This window comes from Talpa europaea, assembly GCF_964194135.1.
Source record: "Talpa europaea genome assembly, chromosome: 6".
Lineage (NCBI taxonomy): Eukaryota > Metazoa > Chordata > Mammalia > Eulipotyphla > Talpidae > Talpa > Talpa europaea.
In genome coordinates, this window is record NC_140072.1 from 116,640,719 (window position 1) to 116,660,332 (window position 19,614).

The following is a 19,614-nucleotide window of genomic DNA, read 5'->3' on the forward strand; positions in this document are numbered from 1 at the left end:
AATAAAAATGACAGAAAGTGCATCATTTGAAAACAAAGTTGGTGGAATTAGTACAGCAGCCTTTAATGAATGAAAAGCTTTCCAATTTTATTCTTAAACATCATGGTCTTCTCTGCCAGTTTTATTGAGGCCTCTAAATTGTAAGTATTTACTGTGTACAGGAATACTTGAGATTTAGTCTCTTAGGAAATATCAAGCAAGTCCATTCACCACATCATACATCAGGTCTCCAAACCTTATTCATCTGATAATGAAAGTCTGTAGTATCTTTGACCACTATCTTTCCATCTACCCCAGGAGGGTAGTGTTTGGTGGGAAACAATCACCATATTACAGTGAGAAGAAAAAGAAAACATACTAGCAGCTTATCTCTGAGGGAGTAAATATCTCCAGAGAAGCAGTCAATCTGCAGCTCTGCTAGAAGGAAAGCCCCTGAGTGGTATTTATTTCACCAAGGAAACCTTCTAAAGATGGGGCAATTTGGTGTGTGATCCTCTCCCAAGTAATCAAAATACTCCATGAGGCTGTGAATTATCCAAAGTGGGGTGGCTAATCAAACATCCATTCCATTTTTCAAGGCCTAAATTTGGAATTTTAATATGGCTTCGCCACCCGAATTGCTTTAGCAGTGTTCTTTTTGAGAACCTGTAACTATAACTGCTACCATAGTCTCTTTTCAGTAATAAAAGCTTTGGTTTGATAGGTCCTATGGTAATAATAGTAATTAACTTAATTTTAGTTTTATTTCAATTATTATATAGATTGTGAGATGGGAAACATTTTGCAAAATGAATTAGCTGTTTTTTAAAATACTGGACTTGTTCCCCTGACTCCTTCTGTTCTGTAAAGTAACAAAGATAACAAGGGAGGGAAGTACTTCACACTTCAGTAAAACTGGAGACATTGGTACATAATATGCAAAAGACTGCCAGGTGTAGTGAATGTCAAGTAGAGATGAGGGAAGATAACAGAGAAAGCATGCCTGTAGCTAGAATATCAAACAATGGGGCAGACCACAGTTCTTTAAAGTAGGCTTTATGGATTAAGTCAAGTGCCCAGAGTTAATGTGAACAATAATGGCAAAAGTTGACATCATGGATGTCTTGAGAAAGCCACAACATAACTAATACCTGCTCTCCTTCCCTAAAAAGCAGTATGAATTTAATGTTGAACTAAGCATACAATCTTTGTTTTGATTTTTAAAGATCATTTATGCATACAAGAACTGGGGTGTAAGCCAGAGGTGCAGGGGGTGAGAGGCTTCACCAGAGACAGAGCAGGAGGATCTACTGACATACACTGCTGAGGGGAGCAGGGGGCGAGACAGGAGAGGTCTGCTGCGCCATGTGGGTAGCTCCCTGGCCAGGGATCGAACTCATGCTGCAGTGGCTGGCGCATAGCTTGATAGCGCTCTTCAACCCCTGCGCCACCAGGGAGGCTCTGTTTTGATTTTTCTATTTTCTTACATCCTTGTTAATTTTTGGAAGCATTTGATTTCTCCCCTCAGGTGTCTTCCCCATAGTTCTTCCACCACCATAGCCCCCATAATCCAGGGCCACAGTCCCTTGTGCTCTCCCCTCCCATTCTGACCCCTTACCTTCCCTCTTTCATCTCTACAATCTTTTCTTTCCCCCACCCTGCCCTCCACATACTGGGCTGTGACAGACACCCAGCAGAAATGAAATAGGCCCCTCACCCCAAATTTGATTTGTGTGTTGAGACTGAAGATGGCTTTCCACACACACCAAGACAGATGGAAAGGTTTGCTACTCAAATAATGAAGGTTTCTGCATAAAGCGGGTCTCAGGCACATCCACAATGACCCAATAGAGAAGAACAGGAGCCATGCTTAGAGTTTACATTGTGACTAGGGATGGGGCGAAGGGAGGTTTCCTACAAATGGGCAGGTTTGAATGATTTGGGACTTCAGATGTACCCAAAAGGGAATACTTAGGATTCCTTATGGCATGCCCAGAGTGGGGCAGATGCGGAATTGGTAGAGACTGGCAAGTTGTCAGCAAACACCAACAAATCGAGTAACATGCTACATGCTTCTAAAAATGCCGATATAAAGATGTAAAAGCACATTAGAACTATTCCATAGTAAAGAAGATTAAAGAGCCCTGATGACTAAAATCAGTGGCTGATCTTCCATTGGAACCTGGATCAGGAAAAAATGCTAATACATTGCTGGGACAATTGGTGCGTTTTGACTATACATGATATGACATAGCCAAGGTAACATCCCTGAATTTGAGAATTACATGTGGTTATCTCAGAGAATGTTTTTGTTCCTTGTAGGTCTGTAAAGTATGTATAGGGAAGGGTAATATTTACTAAACCTGCAATTGGTTCAGTAAATATAAATATATTTACATATACATAGATGTCAAGCGTTTCTATAACTGTAGTAGAGAGAGAAACTGAGACTGTATCAAATGTTCACAAGGTGATTTAGTTACCCTGTACCTGTTACTTTGCATCAGTTCCCTTGTAAGTTAAACTCAGAAAATTTCTGTGGCTTCGATTTCTTTTTCAAAATAAAAAGATAATCTTTTCCAAAATAAAGATAATATAAAGATATGAATCTTTATTGGACACAAAGGTGCAGGAATCATGAACTGGCAAGTAGACGTTCTATGGGCCCTTTGTGCTGCTATACAAATAGGGAAAGACCCACGGGACACTAGCTTTGCAGGATGCAACTGCCTTTGCAGGGTGGGAGAGAGACTGTGCAAAGCTATTACTTTTTGTTGAGCGTGAAGAAGACAAAAACAACTTACATGCTCACACTTGCCATGGGTCATAGCAGAGGTCTTGTCTGGTGATTACTGTGTAGCTACGGATATTTTTTGTGTTTCCGGAGTCCAAATGCTAGTTCACCTATAGAAAGTTAAACGTGGGGTTCAAATCTGACTTTGGCTCAACTTCTATCACCTATTTGCTTTATAGCGTGCTATATGTGACAGCACCTTGCAGCAGGAATCTGCGCAACCTGAAGACAGCTGTCCTGAAAGGATCATACTAGGTGTGGCTTTGCTTTGGGAGGAGTATGTTGGAGTGCAGTGGAGATTATGAAAATGGCTACAACACCAACACGGCTGCTTGAACGGTGATGAACCTGCATAGTTTGGGATGGTTGCACTACAAGGAGGAGGAGGGGGAAGGGAGAGGGAGGAGGGGTGGGGGAGGGAGGAGGGGGGAGGGCAGAGGGTAGGCAGGGAAGGAGAGAGAATCCTACAATCCCTCCTTCTACACCATCCTCCTGTGCTACCTAAAGGCAACAGCCAATTACAGAAGGGAAAGTCAGACTTCCCTCACATGTGATTCCCTCTTAGCATTTCCCTAAAACTTGGCCTTGAAGTGGGTCAGGAAAGGACTTTCTACTGCCAGTAGAGGCAGGATGGCCTACAGGGTGACTTTTCTTTCCAACTGCATCATCACCCACTCCCTCTGGTCATAGGGAGAATGACACAGAAAATATATCACTAATTTTTTTAACTTACCATTGGTTTCCATGCTTGCCAGTGCTTGGGGAGTATAGGACACCCCCCGAGATATAGTCACCATGGCGCTCGCACCACTGAAGCCTCGGTATCACTGCATCTGAGAAAGGCAGGGACAATGAAAGACAGCATGATAATTGTTGCTCTTCCTCATTATGAAGAACCAAGGCACAAAAAGATTTTAAGTTATTAATCAAGAATAGTGCCATGAGTATTAAGGTAAAAATTGATAAATATCAAGAAAACCACAAAAAGGTAATATAAGATACAATAGGATAATAGAAGGAGGGAGAAGAGAAGACAATTAAAATATACTATTTGGGTCAATGTTCACGTTATAGAAATGGAAATTTTAATACATAAGATTGCATATGTACAATAATATCTAAAGTATGATAACAACAAACATTTCAAATTATAAGCAGAAACATAACAGGAAACCACACCATGTATTAAAGCATGAAAAACAAAATAAGCATTAAAAAAAGAAAATTTAGGGGCTCCCTTGTGGTACAAGGGCTTCAGTCTCAGCACTATGAAGCTATCCACAGCCACTGCAGCACGACTAGTTTGACCCCCAGTCAGGGAGCTACCCGCATGGCGAGGCAGACCTCCCCTGATTCGACAGTGCTCCCCTCAGCAGTGCATTTCAGTCAGTCTGCCTATTCTGTTTCCCACTCTGTCTCTGGTAAATCCTCTCACCAGCGTACACCTCTGGCCTGCACCCCGGCTCTTATATGCATAAGTAAATCTAAAAAAAAAAAAAAAACAAAATATAACAGATGAGGGCATTCTGAAACCAAATGTATCCCATCAATTAGTATACATGGGCTAAAGCTTCCCTCTTAATAACAATCCAAAATTAATTTTTTATGTTTATAGTGGATCTCCAGTCTCCAAACCAAAAGGCATTCAGAAAAGTTGAAAGTAAGTAAACAAAGGAACAAAATTTTTAAAAACAGGCAATTATAAGCCCAAACAAAATAATAATTAAGATCCTAACATCAGACATAATCACAAAGAATGTTATTTTATGTCAAAGGGAACAGTCTAGAGAGAATGTTAAGTAATTACAAAACTTTTCCCAATTAACATTAACATAAAAAAATATTCAGGAGCCTCCCTGGTGGTGCAAAGGGTTGAGACCAACCTATGAAGCTATGCACAGCCACTGCAGCACGAGTTCTATCCCTGGCCAGGTAGTTACCCACATGGTGCAGCAGACCTCTCCTGTCTCGCCCGCTGCTCCCCTCAGCAATGTATTTCAGTCTGCCTGTTCTGTTCCCCACTCTGTCTCTGGTGACTCCTCTCACCCTCCCACACCTCTGGCCTGTACCCCAGTTCTTGTATCCATAAATAAATGTTTAAAAAAACATTCAGTTCTAGTAATAGGAATGCAGTAAAAAAAATATCAGTTATAATAAAATCTAAATCACCTCTCTCAATCTGTAAAAACTGAAATGAATAAAAGTAATTAATGGATTTAGAGACCTAAATAGATGCAAATATGTTCTGATAATTAGGTATTTAACTCCATATACTAAAAGCAAAAAAATCTTAATATGGAATATTTTTAAAAATTAATGAGGTATTTAGCATCAAAGCAAACATCATTAAGTTCCAATACACCAGGATCACAAAGCAGACAAAAAAACCTCAGAAAATCCAATGTGAAAATAGAGAAAATAACACAATAAAGGTGTTCCATATGAAAAGATTTGAAAGCCATTAAAATTTATGTTCAAAAACATAGAAAAATCCTTGGTCTTAAATATATACATTAATTCACCAGAAAGGATGAAATTCAATTAATTGTTGAAATAAAGAAATTGGAAAAAAGGAAAGTATTAAAAAGAAAAGTATTAAAAAGTAGGCTAAGAAGAATGGAAGGAAAATTTATCAAAGTCAGTAGAAGTGTGTCATTCATCAGGCATAAAAATTGGTATAACTATGGAATAAATTAAGGTTGTGTCTATTTAGAGAAATACAATAAGGGGAGTAAAGATTTGCCAAAATTTCTCAGAGGATGAGAGAACATTCATACTAAATAAGAAATGAGAATGTGGAAATAACCACATAGCGACTGAACATGAAAGTAGTATTCCTATGAGTTAACTTTGTTCAATTCTACTCAAGTAAACCTTAAAAAATATGTAAGACTGATAATTTTCCAAGAAATTGTTAACTTTCTTGCCAAAGATGATATCAAAAAGCTGAATGAACAGTAGGTGAGATTTAGAGGACAGCTAGTATCTCTTCAAAAAGGACAAACGATACAAACTGTTCTTTTTTAATGATATTTAAAATGCTTTGGAACATCTAATAAGCAGAAAAGCTTTCCAATTATTTCGTGATATGAGCTTGAAAGTGAAAGTAAAACCTAAGATAGTCCCCCAGTGAAAAATTCTAGATAAATCTCAATTATAAACAGGCAGAATTTAGCAACAAGTATCAACTCAATGAAAGACATCAAAGTAATGAAAGACATTACATCAACTAGATGTGTTTTATGAAAGTGAAAGGTTATTTTAATACTAGGAAATTTATTGATAGGATCAAATTATTTATGACTAGCAAAATACCTTCATAAAGCAGGATTACTTCGCTACATACTCAACACATGGTATCTTGCTCTTTCTCTCAATCTCTTTCTCCTGCACTGACCCCCCTAGGGACACTGGAAACCTCTCAAAGGACTTACACATGAGGCCCAAGAAGATGTAGAACAGAAATAAACAATGACAAGCGATTTGCTTGCATGTGACTTCAACTCAAATGATACAGGATAAATCAGGGTCATGTCATATTCATCACAGATAAATTGAAATCCATCCATACTTTAAGTGATAGGGTTTGTATAAAGAAACACTTAGGTGTTTGATGGAACACCAACATCATTTGGGGAAAAAGTATGGATAAATACAAAAGGTTACCAATTACTGGCAGAGGTCACTTTCTTATAATACAGATTGAAGGAAATGATGCCACATGAAATTGTTTTACACATCTGTCAAAAGCAAACTAAAATGATTATATCCTATTTCATGCTGTTTTAAACAGTGAGGTTATTTTTTTTTAATACTAGACTCATAATCTCATTGTGACTGCTTGATACCAAGAGCCACTATAATGTAATGGAAGAAAAATAAATAAGTTATCAAAAAAGGAATTTTCATTCACGTTAAGAAATGGGACAAGGATGAGAAGAACAAGACACTAAAATATTATAGATACTAGTTTCATAGATACATACTATCAGTATATAAAAAGTCTTAGCATCATGTATTTTATTACAAAAGTGTCTTGTCTAATGAATACATAAAGCATGTTAACTCGATAATATAATTGAATACATTGTTAGATTATGTAACTAGGTATACATTTAGCAATAACATATATAAAAGTTTCCTCTTCAAAATTTTGTATCCCCAGCTCTGCCATGTGACCTTGAGAAAAACACTTGGTCTCTGCGAGTCTTGGTTTCCCATCATTAAAATAAGGGGTTTCACTGAATAATCTCTCAGGTCAGCCCTTCATGTTGCAAACAATAATTTCTTAATATAACCAAATAGGGCCTCCCATGGTGGCACAGGCTGTTGAGCACAGCACTGTGAAGCTGTCCGCAGCCTCTGCAGCGCCGGCTGGATTCCGGCCTGCCGGGGAGGGTCCCACATGGCACGACAGACCTCTCCCGCCTCCCCCGCTGCTCCCCTCAGCAGTGTATTTCCTCAATCTGCCTGTTCTGTTCCCTGGTCTGTCTGGTGAATCCTCTCACCTTCCTGCGCATTTGGCCTGTACCCGTTCTTGTATAAATAATCTTTAAAAAAAAAAATTCAAATCCCAACTGCTCTACTTGCACAGTGCTCATGGCAGGCTTTTTTTTTTTTGAGAGGAACAAGTGGCCTTCAGTTGATACAAGACATTTTTAATGTATACTTGCAGCAAAGGAACCTGGATTCTAAGTAAATACTAGCATTACAGGGCGCGTATTTTCTGACTACTGGAGGCGTTTAGTCATAGGTTGAACTGAATTGAAACCTGAGAGTCTGGAAATGCTATCAATATATTCAATATAGATTAACCACTCAGTAGAATGCAGGGTTGGAAGGGGCAAAAAGTAGATTTTGAGTAGAAGAAAGGATATCAGCATATTCATCTATGCAATCCTTTCAGCTCTCTCACACACACACTATCCCCTTGACTGAATCATTATTCCTTTATATCAATGCTGTATATTAACATAATCACTCAGGAGCACAGCAACTAAAGTGGGTCAAAGTCATTTGGAAAGAAAGACCATGAACTTAAACTTAGGAAATACACCTTTGCAATGTCAGGTTCATCGCCTCACTTAAACAACATGGATCGACTTCTCCAACCATCCTTGATTTCATTCTTTTCATCACGGGTGAGCCTGGAAACCCCTAGTACTTCCCTCTCCAGACTCGCCCCCTGCGGGCTTTTTAATGCGCCGCAATTGCAGTGTAGTCAACTGGGAGCAGTAGGCGTCCAGTAAGGAGCTTGAGGAAAGGTTTGCAGTGGAGCAGGCGACTCTACTGACATTGCCTCTGGCTCTCCTCCCCCTTGCCTGGCAGGCAGGACACAGACGCCCAACAGGAACGCAGACGGACAGGGAGCTTGGCATGAACACCGCCCACGGCGCTAATGGGACAGGAAGGCCAGAGACACCTGTTCTGTGCAGCATCCCAGGCCTGGGCAGCTGCGTCCTGTTTTGAAGGACTGAAAGCCCGTCTCTGTTCAAGCTCCCCCGTGACCCCCATGCTGTCACTTAAAGTGTCTCCCTGACTGACAGGCTTGTTCACCACTGTGCAGCAGAGAATAAACTTCGCAGAGAGCCCGGGGACACGGGGGCCACGCCCTCGATTTTATTCCCCTGAGACTGTTTATTGTTCATGCTCGCCCCAAGATCTGGTTAAAGGAAGAGGAACATGATTTACAACGGCCTCTCCCGGCCGCCTCTCCCGGCCTCTCCCTCACCTTTGTCAATGTGCAGCAATGCAGCCATGACCTGAAAAGTCACCAGAAGGCAACTGAGTATAGCAATGCAGCAACTCCACTCCCACAGAATATAACTGAGCACAGGCTGGGCCCCAACCTCGGAGCAAGGAAAGGCTACTGGCTGGTGCAGCTGGTGACCCATCAAGCTTGTTGCCTAAGGACCTGCTCAAACAAGAAGGGCGAAACCGCTCCCTTCACACATGGTGCCTGTGGTCACAGGCCAAGCTCCATCAGGCTCCTGGCCTTCTTGGGCTGTGGTCTCACCCACATCCTCACCCCCAGGATGCACCCACTGAGATTGGCAACACGGTTCTCTTTTGGGGCTAATCGCCCAAAGCCCAGAGGTACTCCCACTGCCATGCCCACTCTCAGCCTTCGCCACCAGTGTGACAAGCAGACCCCTGCACTAAGGCCCACCCTTCGCACCTGCACATGGGTACCAACAGCCACAAATGGCCTTTCTGGTGCCCCCTTTGGCTGTGGTCTCCATAAGCCATGTTCCCCACAGCCCCAAAGGACAGATTCCTCAGCACCTCCCCCTTATCAAAAAAGTGAACAAGGCATCGCCAACAGTTGATTTTAAGAGGCTCACCTGCCTTCTGTAACATCCATTGGCTGCTTAACATCCACTCAGGACTTTCCGGCCTCGGCATCAGCTTTTTGTTTCATCTTCTCTTCCTGGCTGTAGAGAACATCCCACAGGCTCCATTAGGCAACCAAGGACCACCAGCCCTCCCTGATTCTCATCTCCTTGGGTTTGCAAATGAGCCCTTCCATCCCCAGGTTCCCATAATTACATCAATCTGCCAACTTTCCCCACCTTCTGGCAGGATTGTTAGCCCAAGTCTGAGTTTATCTTCACGTCAGCACTGGGGTGGGGGTGGCGGTCTGAATGATGAACTGTGGTCTCTCATCCCCAAATCATCCCACCCATCTCAGGGGTCATGGGCTGTCCTCGCAGGCTGTCTCCTCCTCTCCTTGAGGTTTTGTCCCATATCTCCCAGACTTTGCCCACCTCCTGTGCTCCTGATGCATCTCCACCTCTTCTCGAAGATCCTGACTCTGGTCACCTGTGCTGCCATGGCGCCTCCAGCTTTGTCCATTTGCAGAGCTGTGAGGGAACACAACCCCAGCCCTGTCTGAGCACGCACCGTATCAGTCCAATGCCTCCCCACCATGTGCAGATTCCTTTCCCCCTGCACAGGAGATTCATCCACCTCTGGGGAGAGGCTCACAGAGAGGAGGCCCGCCACAGAGCATTACATGCTCACAGTCTGCCACCTCTCAGTCCCTTCATGGGGGCTTCAGAGGACTCCATACCTGTCCGCATCAAATCATCCTGCAGATCTAACCCACTCCTAGTACAGGCAGGCAGCAGGGCAGAGCCGGTGAAGGAGGGTCTTGGCGCCCTCAGTGGGTTCTTCAGGCTTTTAATCTTTCTACACCGTTTGTAGAGGTAACCAGGTGCAGGGCAGGCAGGAGGACTTGGGGGATAGGCGGCTGGCAGGCCTCTTAGTCTTCTCAGCGAATGCTGGGGCTCTGTGGGGCTCTCCACGGCGCTCTGCTGCAAGGTCCTCCGCTGCTCGCGAGCCTCTCTGATGCCACCCTTATATGCGCAGTCTCTAGGCTCAGGAGTGCCCACTTACGCATGCCCACACCACACTCCAGGTGTCCACCATTGGGCATGCGTACTCCAGCCCATGCGCCCAAGCGCCTCCTGCATTCAAGGCAGCAGGTGATAGCCACAAAGGCCAGTGGCACAAAAGCTTGCGCATCCCTGTTTACCCTGTAGTCATACATTCCTCAAAGCTTATTATATCACATGAGATGACTCTATACCAATTATTTTCTTTTTCATGATGCTTGAGGAGTTCCAGAGAAATGTATCACAGAAAAGCTTTATGAAATGGCTCTGACATATGCCAATTACCTAATTTTCAAAATGAAAAGCATGTGGAAACTTGTGTAACACTGAGTAACAAAATCAACGATTTCTCTAGCATTATTTATATATCAGGGATGTCCCCAAGTGATTTTACACATAACATCTAATTTAATGTTTCTACTACAAGTATTCCTAGATGGTAACATTATTCTATTCCGTATATTTGAGAAATCTGAGGTTTACAGGGTTGCATAACTCACTTCAGGTGAGACGCATAATGATGCAAAATGCTTATTCGAGTTCGGATCTTTGATTCCAATGTCCGTCTCTTCAAACAACAATATTCAGCTACCCACTGAAAATACCACTTTTTAATGAATGTAGCAGATATCAGCTCTACTTCTTTTTCTCCCTGCTGCATCAAAAATCCAAACAAACACAGCTTTAACTCTCATCACATAGTTATTACTAACTATGAGAAAGCATGTCATTAGCAAGCTCTTTTACTCCAGAGTCATATAAAAGTGTTTCCAAAAATCTGGGATGAGACAATTTTCTGCCCAGATTCCCAGTACACTTTTGTGCTGTGGCATGAAGTTCATGCCCAAGAGCATTGCTGATTTTAGGTTTTTTTTTTTTAAAGATTTATTTATGCATACAAGAATGGGGTTACAGGCCAGAGATATGTGTGGGGGGTGTGTGTGTAAGAGGATTCACCAGAGACAGAGTGGGGAACAGAACAGGCAGACTGACTGAACACATTGCTGAGGGGAGCAGTGGGCAAGTCAGGAGAGGTCTGCTGTGCCATGTGGGTTGCTCCCTGCCCGGGCATCGAACTCATGCTGCAGTGGCTGTGGTTAGCTTCATAGGTTGTGTCTTAACCCCTTGCATCACCAGGTAGGCCCTGATTTTAGCTTTGAGCACAGATTATGAAAGTGAAGGTATTGTTACAACTGATAGAGAAAGATGAATCATAATCTGCATACCTCTTAAAAGTGATTTAAGATGACGTCAAATAAAAAAGAACAGGCATAACAAAAATCCAAGGAGATATGATTAAAAACCAAAGCAATTTTCAAAATAAAATTAATAAGATAGGTTCCACCCACCAAAAGAGAAATATGAATGAGAAAAATTGTTCCAGAAAAGGATTAAAAAGAGAAATTGCTGCAAGTGTGAGTAAAGTTTAATTCAGGCATTTCTGGAAGCCCAGCTGAATCAGGAAAAAAGATGAATTACAGGAGCTCCTCTCGAACTTGACCATACATGTGCATCAGCTGGAGATCTTGTTAAACTGCAGAATCCAATTCAGTATGACTAAGGTGGGGCAAAAACTGAAAGTTTAGCAAGTTCCTGAATGATATAGTCTACACTTTAAGTAGGAAAAAAGCTATACTGATAGTCCAATAACCGAAACCTAACATCAAAACAAAGGTTTTATTTTTTTCTCTGCATGTTAAGGACTGTTCACCCCAAATTTGCACACTGCTGTCTTTGCCCAAGGACCTAAGTTTCATTGTAGATGTCATTAATTAAGATTAGGTTATTAGAGTGGGCCCTAATCCAAAATGACTGGTGTTCCTATTAAAAGGGGAAATTTAGAAACAACATAACCACACAAGAACAGGATGTGAAAATGAAGGCAAAGATAGAAGCAAGGCTTCCCCAATCCCAGGAACGGCAATGAAGGCAGTAAGCCATCAGAAGGTAAGGAACTGCATAGAACAGCTTTTGCCCTACAGCCTCAGAAGGAACCAACCCTCTTGACATCTTCATCTTGGACTTCTAACATCCAGAAATATGAGATAATAAGTTTCTCTTGTTTAAGCCACCAAGTTGTGGTATCTGTTACAGCAGCCATAGCAAACTAATATAGAAAAATGCCTGCATAGAGGGAATATTGCACCACGGGTCATCCTCGGGTCCCTTAATTCTGAGTGTTTGTTCCCTCCTCTCCAGACACAGCTTTCTTTCACCATCATTAGCATGCTTTCACTTTGGTGAGCTACTGTCTGCAATATCCAGTCAGTTGGGCACCAAGTAAAATCAATGAATGGTATTCTGTTCTTTCCAATTTGAATAGATGTACTGTTGTGATTTTCTGGGTCTCAAGAGGAAAATGAGGCTAAAAAAGAAAAGGATTTCTCTTCTCACAGTTGCTTTCTTTCCAAGACTTCAAACTGATAAAGAGCTTCCAAACTTTTCCACTTTCTAGATATGTATATGGTTATCTATTTTTAAAACTTTAAGAGGTTTTTATCTTATTTCTTGAATTTTTTTTCTCCTCATCTGATCAAAAGAGCAGGCTAGAGAATTAATGCATCTGTGGTTGTCACTGACATTTTAATCCTCTACTAGTTTCTTTGTCATTCTGTCCAAGTTATCTGGTATGATGTCAGGTAATGATACGTGGAGCTGACTCTCTGACTATCATCAGGAATACTGTAATATATAGCTACTATATGTGAATGCAATATATCACTAATGTAATTTACTGTAATATATAGCAAGTTTACATTACTATGATATATAGCTACTATAGATTACTGTAATATAAGCTAGTATATATTACTGTGACATAGCTAGTGTGTATTGCTGTAACATGCACCTAGTATATATTGCTGTAATATGTAGCTAGTGTATATTACTATAATATATAGCTAGTATATACTAGTGATATATAGCCAGTATATATTATTATAATAAGTAGAGAGCACACTCATTTTTCTTTTGGATATAGAACACACATTTTGATTTACTGCCTGCTTAAAGAGACACCAAGACTAACAGGTGATCTAACAGACTAATATGAGTCCTTATTTGAACACAGATGAAATAGACAACATAGATAAAATAGAACTTGAGGAGTGACTACAACTGTTAAGTGCCCCCTACCTTCTTTCAAAGCAAAAATTGCTCTGAGCAATGTAAACAGTCAAGAAAGGTTTCATTTACAGTTATTGCACTAGGAGAGGGAGACCAGAATTCAGTCTGAACTCAATTCCACCAAAATAAAGTAAGAGCAGTTTAAAAAAAAAAAAACTTGAATGGGGGTGAGGATCATAGGATACCAATGCTTAGTAGTTGGCCCTGCCCGATGGAAAATGAACTTGCCTGTTTCTTCATAAGAGTTAGTTTTTCTTTTTCTTCTTTTTTAAGATTTTATTTATTTATGCATACAAGAACTGGGGTATAGACCAGAGACGCAGGAAGGGTAGAGGATTCACCAGAGACAGAGTGGGGAACAGAACAGGCAGATTGACTGAAATACACTGCTGAGGGGAGCAGTGGGCGAGTCAGGAGAGGTCTGCTGTGCCATGTGGGTAGCTCCCTGGCCGGGGATCAAACTCGTGCTGCCGTGGCTGTGGACAGCTTCATAGGTTGCATCTTAACCCCTTGCACAATGAGGGAGGCCCCCATAAGAATTAGTTTTACAACTTGGAGCAAAGCACCATTGGATTAAGGCTTCTACCTTCCCTACTACGACAGGGATGGGAGTGTGTGCTCCTTGATGATTATATTTTTAAAGGAGGATCCCATGTCCTAGAGAAAGACAGTTGAAGGTTGAAAACCTTAGAAGAAGCTTTCAAGGAAAATATTTACATCTCAAATACAGAAATAATTTAAATTATTAGTTTCACAACCAATTATCTAAAGAAAAAGAGGACAGAGGCTCATAGACAAGAAGATTAGGCACAGCTTGAGGGAAATGTTAATGTTCTCTTGGTCACCTGATATCATGTGGGTAAATGTTACATTGCACAGGTTTCCAATTACAAAGTTGGCAACCACTAGGAGACATTGGCGAGCACAAATGTAGCTTGAGTTGTATTTTGAAATCAAGTCCAGATGTGCTTATTTCAAATGTTCCATAATCATTCTGGGCCTCAGAATGCTGATGTAGAAAATGAGTGCTTGAACTAATTTTTTTGGACAACTTGAGTTCTAACTTTGCCGCTGGTGCAGTCAAATATTAGTATAATATGAATGAACATTCACAAAACAAAATTCTAGGCAGCCTCTAATCAACTGTTGGGTTTCTGCTATGAAGCATTAACTAGCAGTTTGCTTTCATGCATTTAACCAGATAATAGAGAAATCCTGTGTGGATAGCTAATTTCCACATTTCATTGGTCATCAAACCAGCTGAAGATTTATGAAAATACAAATATCTCGTCCCCTCCTCCTGCATATTCTGATTTCATAAATTTCAGGTGGCTCCAGGGAACTTGACTTTCCAAAAAAAATCTTAAGTTACAAATAAGTAGATATGTTTGGGAATGAGAAGTTGAAGTACATTGGTGGTGACATGTCTCATGAGATAATTGTGAGGTATGATACAGAATTTTTTTCCTTCCATTGTAGATTCTATAGTGATTTTTTAAAATGTGTAGTTGAATAGATTGATTCAAGTAGTTGATACAGTGGTTAAAAGCAAAAACATTTCATGAAAAATTTCTTGTCCAGTATTTGAAGTTATTCTTGCTGGTTACTGGTTATGTAACCAATTACCAAAATGGAATTTGCCAAATAAACAAAAAGTTGGATCTGTTGACTTTATTATCAATTTACTAGTATTTTCTTAGAGAGGAGGAATTAATAACTTTGACCTGTCTCTCCAAGTCACCCAGCCTGAGTCCCTTAGTTTGGTGAACAAACCAAAGAATGGCAGCCTCAGAGACAGGCGAACTTTCCAGCTCCTTCCCCACAGCCTGAATTCCATGGGTATAAGACCTTAAAACCACATCAGTTTTTCTCTATAAAATTCAAACAATTGCCTAAGTGCTTGGTGTTTTGCTGTATGTAAAGATTCTGTTTAATTAAACTATTTTGCTAAAATAGGATATGGGGAATAAATAATGGCTGTAAACCATCTGTTTAGGATCTGCAGAAGACCTCATTTCCCATGTCCCCTGAAAGTTTGTTCTATCTGTCACCTATTGCTTTGTTTGAGTTCCTGCAGGTCGCAAAATTATGAAGTTCTGTTGAAAGAAATTCAATGCTTGGAGCCACAGTGGTTTTCCGTTTGTCTAAGGTGAGTTAGTCCATGCGTAAGCAGAAAGCATCTGTGTTACTATCTGTGTTTAGAAGAGAGTCACTTGATAGACATGAAGGTAACTTGCAACGTCCTGCAACACATCTCTATTGAAATATTGCCTGATGTGCAAATTTGTCCAAGATTCATTTCTGGAAGTTTGGTAGCATTATATGATGAACAGAGAGAGGGAAGAAATAAATGAGGTGATTCAGGAGGAAAATATTGATACCTTATAGTTTTCTTATATGTAACTAATTATATGCCAGAATGATTTATATTGGTTTAATTGTGTGTGTGTGTGTGTGTGTGTGTGTAGTGTTAAATCTATGCAGCCAAGTTGAAGAGGAAATTTTAAGAATTTAAAGAATGGATAAACCTTAGCCACTTCAAACTTTATACTTGTCAACCTATGAAAGTAAATGCTAGCTTGTAGAGGGAAATGCATCGTTGAGATAGTTTATTAGAATTTATATTAGGCTAGACTTCAGAGAACACACTTACAGGGCTGTAGTAATAATTCCTCATTTCAAAAGCCATAAAACTTTAGAAATTTATGTTCTATAAGCCTATATGTTCTAAGCTAACATATAGCAAATGTTTGCTATATGTTAGGGAATTTTCTGTATGCTTTATGTGGATTGACAACTTTAGCTTTCCTTACATTGCATTATAATGGAATTATATCCATTTTATGTGTGGGGAAATCAAGATTCTGAGTGATTAATACCTTGAACAAGTAAAAAGCTTGTGACAGAGCTGGGATTCAATCTCTTGGTTCTTAACCTGTAAATCCAGTACTTCAAGTGTTTATATCCAACCAGACCACCCAACAAATAATAATGTGCTTGTTTTACTTTATGCTCATAACAGATAAATACTATCTGAGCTGTGTTTTGTCTTCTCTGTATCTTTAATATTGGTGAAAAGTGGTTGATGATTAAAAAAAAAATCACATGTTCTTTGCATAACAAAATTTTTCTATGAAAAATTGACAGGGAATTGATTTAATTATTTAGCAAGTGAACGATTCAGATGGAAGTTATCTAAATCATTGCATTCTAGATTAAAATGAAGAGTGACATTGATGCTTAGCAGGCCTAAAATTCAAAGAGAGGAAGGGAAGGGAACATTTTTTGATTAGTTATCCATTTTGGTCTGTTAATTGAGTTGCCTGGCTTTTTTTCATGGAATTGTCTTGATGATTTCCTATTTGTGCTGGTAGGAGATAAACACAGAATGTGTATTAACATATAATAATAGCTAAAAATTGTGACCTTAAATGTGTCAAATCACAAAAAATATGAAGATGGAAGTGTCCTTATCAGCCATTAAGTCCCACTCAGCACAGGTTCTTCCACTAAAATGACTTATATGCTAATCTGTCCATTAAACACACAAGAAAAGTGAAGCTTAACTCCTTTACGTAATTCAAGTTTAAAAAGTAATTAGACCTCAGACTATCCAATTCTCACCCACTTTTTTATTTTCATCTTGTTCTTATAGTGGCCTCTGATTTACTGTATTAGTGACAATCAGCTACCAAATGACATCAAAATGTAAAAAGCAAAATGACCTGCATATGATGAGAGAGAACCAGGTGATTTCAAAGGACATAGCACGTGGTGCTAGAAAGTACTTTGAATCCTGGATTTTCTATGATTTTACAACAGTCCCTTTCTCCTGCCAAGAAGCATGCACATCCTAGTATTCATGCAAACACACAAATCTCAAAGCTAATTTCCCGCCTGCTTTTGACTCCTAATCCCCATATATAATCCCTATTGCTTCTTCCACAGGAACAATGGTACCACTTCCAGGATGCTTTGAATCTCTATTTTCTTTTGAAAGAAGAAAGAAATGCCAGTTCTAAGGAATAAATGCTAACAGAGTAAGGACAGTAAGAGATAATTCCACAGGAAACATAATAGGAAACACTTGGGTTGACCTCTGTGCAGTTAACATGAGCCATGTGCTGAAGCTTTGTAAACAATGAGAACGGGTTATCGCTCACGACAGCTCAGAGCCTCTCAAAAATTCTAAATCCTACTTCCTGCCCTCGAAACATTCCATCCTGCTGAAGGTATAAATGGTTTGCTAAAACTTTACTTTATTGAAGACAAAAGCAGTAAAAGTGATTTAACAAACAGATATAAGCCCTTACACTCAATTCCCTATCATTATTAGCTCCTGCTTCAAGTTGATGGCCTTGATCATTTGTGATGCAGAACCACCCATGTGGGAGTGGAGGCTTAAATTGAGCTTGTTGTGATATAGTTATTCTTGTAGGCAGAGACGCTGCTGATGGCATTGTTTCCTGCACTTTGCTTCTCACCATTAGCTGTGTTTACACATGACCTGCTTTTTAGCAGAACTTGGATATAATTTCCAGCACTGTTTGCATTAACTTGTTACACTGAGAATTAATGACAAGTTGAGTAATTGTTAGTCTCTAGAGAAAGGGATTTTGTGGCAATCATAGCTCTATTTCCCTAGTGTCTATGTCACAGTGAGGCTGCAATCGCCAGCATCGTTTATATGAACTGGAAAGCCCATTAGCAATGTTAGGTCTTTAAGATATTATTGGGTGCCTTTCCATTCCGAGTCCTCAGCTTCTTCTTTTAGAACCTGGCCCATCAAAGTCAGCGAGGCTATTCATTTCACTCTGTTGTCAGCCCCTGGAGAAGCAAGCTACCGTCTACCCCCATGTATTATTTCTAACTGCTTGTATTCACTTTCTTCCCCTTGTTCTTTGGATGTCAGCATTTTTGAAGTATTTTTACATAGAATACTACAGACAACTGAGTGGTTTTCCTGCTTCTTAAAATTTCTGAAAGCCTACAGTTGTAAATTGTTCATCAAGGGCTTCATTTAGAATGTCTGAGATGGATTTCCCACACTTTCCCATCCCACTCACCCTAACAAAGACAAATCTGGGAAGTGTGCCACAGTGGATGGAGGAAGTCTGGGCGTGGAAGCCAGCCAAGTTAGCCCTGTCTCTGCAGTTCTGCTCATTAGATCTTTGGTCCTGAGACCTCTACTGTGCCTGTGTGAGCTTTAGTTCCTCTACTAAACCCATGTGTCAACCCTCAGCTGTGAGGATAAAATTGAACAATGTATATGAAAAGTGTCTTGTGCAAAGAAAGCAATCATCGCAGAATTGCTAAACAAATAATAGTAGATATTTGAAAATGCTTTCATAGTTTACAAGCCACATTTTTATATAATATGTACCACTGGAGTCAGTAGGTAGGTATTCTGATTTCAACTTTATAATGAGGAAGTTAAGCTAACTGGAGTGGAAGGATTTGCTAAAATTCATAAATTCTCAAAAGTCTCCTGACCTTCATTTCTATGTTCTTTTGTGGTCAGGCTCAAGCAAGCAACTAAGAGATGTTTAATGAATAGACACAGTGTTTCAAAAAAAATCATTATGGGAAACTTCAAACAAACACAGACACAGCAAGAAAACTATAATGAGTTCCCACATAGCTAACACATAACTACAACAATTATCAGTAGTTTTCTGATTATTTCTGTGTGTTGTTGAATCTCCTTTTATCTTGGATATTTCAAAGAATTTCTCAAGCAAAATTTCATTCCACTTATAAATACTTTAGTATGCTCCATATTTTTAAAGGAAATTTTTAATGTAACCACCATCCTTCATCTTAACTAACAAAAATTTAAAAGTAGTTCCTTCCTATCTATTCAGATTTTCCTGATTTACCTCAATGCTATCTTTATTGAGGTAAATTGTTTGAATTGAGATTCAAACACTGTCCTTACATGGCATTTATTTTATGTTTAAGGATTATTTTATTCTCCAAAAGTTCCCCTTCCTAATCATATCCTCTCTCTCTCTCTCTCTCTCTCTCTCTCTCTCTCTCTCTGTTTTTTTTTTTTTTTAAGTGATAAAGAATGGTGGTTCCTGTTGCTCTTTACCTTGTGTTTCTATCCACCCCCATTTCCAATTAACCAGCTGATATTGTCAGGCTCCTCTGCAGGTTTGGCTTTCCCTGGCTCATATTTTTCAGCATGTCACACACTTTGACTCACCAAGATTCTTGGAGGAACTTCCTAAAGTTTTCACCCAGAACTTCAATGGAGTACACACAGGTGCCCAAATGTTCAGGCTACTTAGACACCATGGCTCAGGGAAACAAACA